Raw genomic sequence first — 8462 nt, 5'->3', positions numbered from 1 at the left:
CGCATGCTGTGCTTCTGAATTTTGTGGTCAAATGGATGAAATGATTGTCTAATTCTTGGAAAATTTGTTGGAATCAGCCTTTAATTCTTTTGGCATATCCCGCATTCGGGCTCTCGACTGTCAGGAGGTCATTCCTACTATGCAGTGCTTCATGAGCTTAATGCACTGCTTGGCCAAAAAAGTAGCTGTTTGGATTTAAATGCTTAAGAGTCTACGACTGGATCATTGTAGTGATTGTTTCAAGCATGTTATGTGTGTGGCAACAGTTCGTCTAAGTTCTAACCCTAATTGAATGAGTGTAGCTTTTCATTTCTAAAACAACCATGTTGGAAGACACAGCATGACCATTGTCAATACTAGATCTTGACAAAAAATGATGCACCTCTTAAAGGAAATGTTGTGATTTCCATCAAGTGCATGCAATTTTGGTCCAGATCTTGTATTGACAATTCAAGAGTTAAGCACTCTATAATGTCTATTCCAGCACATCCCAAAGACTTACAAATGAATTTAAGGTCTGGATTCATGAGTGAAAATAATTCAGCTCTGTCCCTACTAACCATTCACAATTTGAGCCTGATAAATCTTGACATTGTCATCCTTGGGCGTTTTCCAGAAAGCAGGTTATGTGACATACCCGGGTATGTTTCAGGGGAAAGTACCTCAACTTTGGGTTACAATAACGGAGGTAACTTTCAGGGTATGTACTGTAAGTATCGATAGCAACCACCTATACTCTTCTGAACTTAACCTGCTCTGGAGCAGCATCTGTTCTAGGGTTAGTTTACTTCAGAGGTGTTCAGCTCATTGAGTGGGAGTGACAGATTGCACACAATATTATGTTATATCGATATATGAAGTGTTAATTTTTTTATATATATATCTGTATTCTGCATTTTTTTTTTTTATAACATGTTTTCTATGCTATAATTTATAATATAATGGATATATCTTTCAAGCACTTTTGGAAGCAAAATGATTAAATAAACATACAGCCATGTTATCTTTGCAAGCACAGACTATTTAGTCTTTCTTTTGATTATATCAGCATCAAACTATATAGTTCTTATTCACTGTGATTAAAGATTATTAAACAAAGTTTGAAAAATGATTGATTGCACAAAAGAAGAAAGTAGTATGGCGTGCTTTTTCTTGGCGTCCGTTTCCATGGTGTACATTTGTTGCTCTGAGAATGTCTGGTATGTTAACCATGAACATACTCCTGGCCATGTTTTTGGAACCACCACCATACCTCGAGTAAGCAAAGTTTGGGTTAATCAACCGAGAGTTCAGTGTATGTTTGACTAAGATAACCTTGCTTTCTGGAATATGGCTTAATATATTAACATGAAGTTTTAAAAACAAATCCCATCTTAATTGTCTTTATCTAATCTAAGTGATTATGGGGTGTTTTTGTTTTAAAGGAATACATTTTCTATGAGTTATTTAAAATGAGTTATTTTTATAGTTCTTATAACAAAGGCTTGTTTCTTAATGATATTCTCCCAAATGTGTTCGTTTTATGCTTTATTAAGTTTCATAAAAGTGCCTGAGCTTGACCAGTAACTTGTTACAAAAGGTAGGCAACTGCATAACAAGAATGACCCACAACAATGCCTGTTCATTTGATTTGTATTAATGACAAGGTTTCACTTCATGCTACAGCAATAAAATGACAAATACCTGCTTGGAAGGCTAAGTTAATATCCTGTCTGTGCCAATCCCTTGATCATATTCTGGTTCCTGCTGAACCCCTCCAGGAGGGGGCGATGGATCTCCATTTTTGTATCCAGAAGCCTTTTTGTGCATGTCTATGCTTCAGACTAAGCCATTCTCACTGTAAACCCCTTGACATTATGTAATCATGAGCCTGTCAAAAGAGCTTGTTAGTGATGTCATACTGCAGGTAGGTTGTTCAAGATTCATTTAATTGTAGACTTTGATTTATATTTCTCATGCTGCAAGGCTAAAATAACATGTGTAAAATGCTTTGGGAATAGGACAATAAAGAGTGAAAAAGGTCTGTCTCTCTGTCTGTAAGAAGCCATCAGGGAGACTGGAGAGATAAAAAAAGACAGGAAGGTTAGATGAGAGATTAGAATCAAAAACATAAATTTGAAGAACAAATTCTCCGTAGAGGCAGAAAAGTTTAGTGCGAGTGGGTGGATGTATAGGATATTTGCTCTGCACTGGACATTGCCTCTGTGATGGAAGATGGAAGTAATTACCAGTGTCTGTCTGCCAGAGACCATAGACCGGAACCCTTCGGAGAAAAGAAAAAAGCAGCAGTCTGAAAATGACAGATATACAGAGAGAAAGGCCTCAAACCACAGTGCTGCTGTTCCACAGAGGAGAAGCTTCCATCCGCAGTCATCTAAAGCGGTCACTTCCTGTTGGATTTTCCCTTCTAGCATAAGAAAATGAGAATACTGCATCAAACAGTATCTGTGAAATTTAAATTGAATCCACACATGACAAGCGCTCTAGGATTCATCTCAGATGTGGTAGCAGCTCTGGTTTATAATTTAGTTCACAACACAAGTACAACTGACGTTTATAAATGCCATGGCACCCGTCTGAATATTCAGATATGCCACAGGACAACTTTAATATTTTATCCTCCAATTATGCATTTGAATCTCTGAAGACTCAGATTGTAATACTACAGCTACATTTATTGAAGCACAGAATTCTGCTGTTAGGAGCAACAGAACTGGATGGAAACATTTTCATGAAAGCTTTGCGCAACTTGAGGAATACTCTGTGATTATCCTTAAACCAAAATTACAACTCTGGAGAGAAATGGAGCCCAGAGGGACATTCTGTACGATCTGAAAGCTGACGCCCAGTTAACACAGGAGACGTGTAGAGACAATGTCAGATAATATATGACTCAAAAACTGTAAAAGCTTGTAGAAAACAGCCAGATGGCAAAAAGCATGCAGAAACAAAACGTCAAAAATGTCTATATCTTTCATCAAGTATTACACAAGTGCCGAATGCTAAATGGTCTTTTGTTTAGGGTTTCTGGTGCCACACTGGGGGGGTGGGAGAAGGGATTGTTTGGGAATATGATGTCTAAAGTGTGTCTGAAGGATGGACCAGGACAGAGTTAACCAACACAGACATATTAAAACTGCCTTTTTACACCCCAAATAAGGGCAAAAACTCCAAGATGCAGTTTTTAAAGCCCAATTAAGCATGAAAATAAAACCCATTCCTAGTAAAAATAGGCCATTAATGTCACTGTGTCTCAGCGTTAAGCAGATTGGATCTGCACATCTGTGATGTAGAACATTATATGTTCCCTTATATGTTTTCCAGGTTGAGAACCTGTCCCATTGAAGCCATGTTGGGTCATTGTGGTGAGATTTGGAAGGAGTCAGTATGCTTTGTTAGGTGAAGTCATTTGTGCAGATGTTTGCATAAGGCTTTCTGTCCACTCACAGTCTCCATTTTCAACCCAAAGGTCAGACATCTGCCGGAGAGGATCTGTGGGAAGAGGTTCAGAGAGTGGAGTTTCCCCCTTTTACCCCAGAATTGCAGAAACAGTCATTTAAGGAGAGCAGAAAAGGCTGAGGGTGCACCATCTGGTTTGTTGGCTGAAGTCCTGTAGGTGCACAAGCCCTATCAAAAAGGAAGATGCAATCCTTGCATGGAGGAAGCAATGTTACGAGATTAACAGGTGCAATGCTGTATAAATCATATTCAGTATAGATATTCAGTGTTCTGCCAAACAGACATCTGGAATAGACAATTTGTCAGTCACATGTTGCATCTATCAATAGAGAGAGAGTGTATATGTGTGTGTGTGTGTGTGTGTGTGTGTGTGTGTGTGTGTGTGTGTGTGTGTGTGTGTGTGTGTGTGTGTGTGTGTGTGTGTGTGTGTGTGTGTGTGTGTGAGAGAACACAAGGAAACATTGGGAACAAGCCAAACCATACTGCCGTGTTTCACATTATTCCCACACTCTGTCTAAACCATGCTCAGATACGGTAAGTGCTTCATGGTAAAACTGAACAAAATGCCAAATTGATTTTTTATGCTATGCTTGTACATCGTTTGACTTCGATTTCACAGCTTTACTGAGATGAAAAACTCCTTAAAGTGTGGATAGCAGGTGCTAAATCAGGATTACAAAAGCCACTTGTCATTGTCTTTGCTGAGGAGTGAGTCTATGGTGAAATGACTCTTCTCTGCAATGCAAAAATTCGAAACGTCAACCACATCCAGGCCAGAGACTGTAATGGCAGCAGAAAACCCTCAGTTGTTCTCCAAGGAACAGGGTTGCACCCTGTTTCTATTTAGAGGGAAACCAGGCAAGAGCTACAGGGTGATAGCTCATGGTATGAGTCATTATATAACTATGTACACCCTGCTAATCAAAAATGTTTAGGAGTAAAAGTGGAATTTTTGAAAGCTGCCTTTATATACTGTATCTTGTGCCTGAGTTGTATGGAACAACAGGAAAATAATGCTTGGGAATTCTGTTGTGATACATCCCATGAACAAGCGAGGATCATCTTTGACCCTTTCTTCCAAGAAAGTTGAGAAATTTGAATGTTCAACTCACTGTAATAAGAGTAAATTTGCCTTTGCAGATATCTCCAAACAAACAGCCGAGAAAACATCTATGAAGAACATCTATTTTTGACAAGATGTTGCAACTCCAAAAACATTGCTTGTACTGTAAAACGAGCCAGAGATGAGACATGAGATGCAACAGAAAGAGAGAAATAAGGCTCAGGCGAGAAGCACGTCCTGCAGGAATTGGCACTGTGATGAGAGAAGGGGGAGCAAAAGAGGAAGTCACGATGGGAGGAGAGGGATAATAGGACAACAAGGCCGTTTATCTTTGGTTTGACTAACTATTGGAGCCGAAGCAAGGACACTGCTCTCTTTTGCCCTCTTGACTGCGTTTTGCAAGTGCTCTGTTATATTATGACTGCTATTTTCGCGTTGCTGTTTTCATAGGCATTGTTGCGATGCATACACTGACACATGGGTTGATTTTGTTCTCTACACTGGAAACATTGAGAATGTTTTAGTGCTGACTTATTCATGTTACTTGCTGTATGCAAAAATAAAATTGAATGTAACCAAGTGATTGCATCTTCTAAAAGAATGTAAACAAGCGCATTTAAAAAAAAGAGAGAATCTGATCCATCACCTTCATCAACCTTTTTTAGGATTGTACTGCACTGTTTTGTTTAAGAATCTTTGATAGGGTTTCAGCAGCTGGGTTTCACAAATGCTTCCCATTTTTCAAATAAACGTGTATCACTTGTTGCCTCTCTCCAGTTGGTAAGGTTTACAATTTCAGAAATCATTCATTAATCTCAGAAACCAATGTTAATGCTATAAGACTTTCAGTTGTAAATCGTCAATCATCTTAGTTAAATAATGGCTTGCAGAGATAACTGTGCTGGAGAACTGTTTACTATCAAGTTGAACTCATGAAAACAGTGATCGACAGAAAGATAGACAGACAGACAGACAGCAGTAACAAAGAAAACCACATACAGCAATGGGTCATCTATTTAAGGTCAAATGAAACCAGATGCTGAGGGAGGTTCTTTATCATACACACACTGCCCGATAAGTTAACCATTCTGGAACAAATCCAGCTTGTATCTGCTTGGGAACTTGAACTCTCACATTCCACATACATTGGTTTATAAACATAGTCACTGTTTTTCTAGATTCATATATTTTGTAGGTGAAACTCAACTTAAAACTTTTTTCTATTAAACACAAAGAGCATTGAGTTTGTAAAACTTTGTCAGCAATTCTTTCAAGTGGCAAGGGTTGGTTTTTAAGAGTTGTTCGCAGCCATGTTACAACTGCTCTCGGTTTAATTCAGTCGGCATAGTTGTGCCAATATCTCGCTTTTAAATGGAAAAAAAACACAGAGCTTTCAAAAGATAGGGCAAAAGAAACTATAAAACCAATTTTATAGATTTATGAGGAGAACTCTGGTTTAAAGCTTTGCAGAATTGTGGAGGCAAGGAGAGAATATGCAAACAATATATGGCCATTTCCCCCCCATTACAGTCTCTTTAATGCCCATTATATTTTAAAGCATTATACTTTTATATCCAGAAAGAACTATAAATAACTTTGTCAATATGAATATTCAATCATACACCAAAAAAGTAAGAGGACATTTAAGTCACACTTGATGTATGACCATTATCACATTAGCAACTTCACTTTCTCTAGACATTTTTGCAATGCCATTTATCAAAATGGTCTCAAGCTGATTTTTGCGGACAGAATAACCACAGGCGTTGTTCATCATATCTTGTTTTGTGAAGTGTGAAAAATGTGTTTGTGCTACCTTTTTTATTAATGAAATGATGCAATAGCATTCATAAATGATGAAATGTTCCTTTTGTGGTCCCTCTGGCAGTTCCCAATCTCTTCCGCTTAAATAATCTGACTGGTAAGCTCTGCCAAACCTTTGATGTTCATTCTTTGCAAAATGAACTCAGATGTTTCAGTTTTACTCATCCAGCTGAACACTGAATCTCCCCATGAACATGGTGACGAAGGAATGGTCCTCTACCCCCCCAACCCTCTCTCACTTACATTTCACTCTTATGTTTCAGTCTCAGCATTTTTTCTTGGTTTTCCAGATTTTTTATAGATAGATTTATAGATGTATTTAACTGAACATTGGAAGCTGCAGGTGCTCCAGGTCAAGGCATTACCAAGGCAAACCAGAATCTAGCAAAAAAAAAGTCGCAACACTATGCTTAAACAAACCACTTTTTAGCTCACCACAGCAAAAATACTTTCAGCATCCCACTTCCACCCCGACTCCTCTTTACATTTATTACAAAACATTTTAAATATTTTTTAAATATATATTATAATAAAAAAAGGCATGAATCGAGTGAGACAATGAATAAACAAGACACAATGAGGAATCAATGTTATATTCAAAGACATCTTCAAACACATCCTGACTGTCAAATGTTCTCCAATAAAAGTGTATCTGTTTAAGTCTATAAAGTTTAGAGTGGTACTTTACTGTCTGTGCTATGGATGAGCCATTCAATCATATTTTAATACAGATGGGGAAACCACAACACTGGCGCCACATCACAGCTATAACAGTCTCATAGGCTAAAACATACACACAGTCATGCACCAACACCGTAAAGCTGCTCTACAGATGTTTTGTGAGTAACCACTGCTTCTTCCCCTGCATACATACATCACACTGCAAGTATGCATCCTATCAGGAGGGAAAGCACAGACAAGGAAGCGTAAACAAAATCAGCATGTTAAGTCGATCAACAAACAAGTCCGGTCTCCTGTGCACCCCAGCTTTAGTTCCCATACAACAGAGAAGAGACCAGGGATAAAGACTACTTCGAGCAGGATTGCAGCCATTCCCAAGCAGGTCCATGTGTGGATTTGCTTGCATGCATGCACCTTCATTGTAGGCAGAGTGACATTCACCGGATGTCACTCTTCATTTTCAGACAGTAATGACTCTTGTGTGAACATAAAAAAGTGTGCCAGGGCTGTTGGGCTCTTGTTCACTGTTAATCTCTGCCCCTCGCCTGTGCCCCCTTAACTTGACAAATTGAGGAATGAATGGGGAGGTTCTGCCAGGTGTGAGCCATTTGAAACCTAAGTGGGTCCACTTGCTTTTCCACAGCGGAACCTTGAAATGATTGAAATTCCTTTAGAAATGATAAACATGGGCTCAAAATAACATAGAAAATAACATTTGGATAGCAGGCGCCTTGATCTACTCCTCTCTCTGAGGTGTCAGGCACATAGCGAGTTGAGGAAATAAAAATTTCTGGATGATAAAGGCCCCCATATACTCAATATACCCAATATACGCATAGAGGTTAAAATAGTTTGAAATACCTGAGCAGTATATTGTTAGGGAACATCCCGCCCACACTGCTGGTGGCAGCGTTTAGATGCATACGTTAATACCAACACAATCTCACGGCAATTCATAACTGTATTTATTTGGCTGAATTGTTGGCTAATTCATAAGATCTCATTCATACGTTTTCGTACGATTGGTTTGAACCCCAGTGACGGGGAGGTTTAGGGGCGGGATTAGGGGTGGTCCTTCATAATGAGATTCACTTGAAAATCGTACATTTATGTACGAATCAAATCGCACGAATTCATACGAAATCGCCACCTCGTAAAATACTTAGGTTTTCCCGTGAGATAAGGTTGTAAATACTATGCTGAACACTTTCCTCTCAATAAACACATAACAAAAATTACAGTGGAGAGAAAAGAGCAGTTAAGCATTGCGCGCATGAATTGCTGGTCCACAACAGCAAGTGGTAATTGTCAGATTTAACAACTCTTATTTGAGTTCTCTCAACTGCAACCTATACCCCTTTATAAGGTGAGGTGAAAATTCCAATTTCGGTTGGTGACATTTTATGGTGAAGAAAAAATACACTTCACATTTAAA

This window comes from Phoxinus phoxinus, assembly GCF_949152265.1.
Source record: "Phoxinus phoxinus genome assembly, chromosome: 9".
In the NCBI taxonomy this organism is placed as follows: Eukaryota; Metazoa; Chordata; class Actinopteri; order Cypriniformes; family Leuciscidae; genus Phoxinus; species Phoxinus phoxinus.
This window is presented reverse-complemented; position numbering follows the sequence as displayed.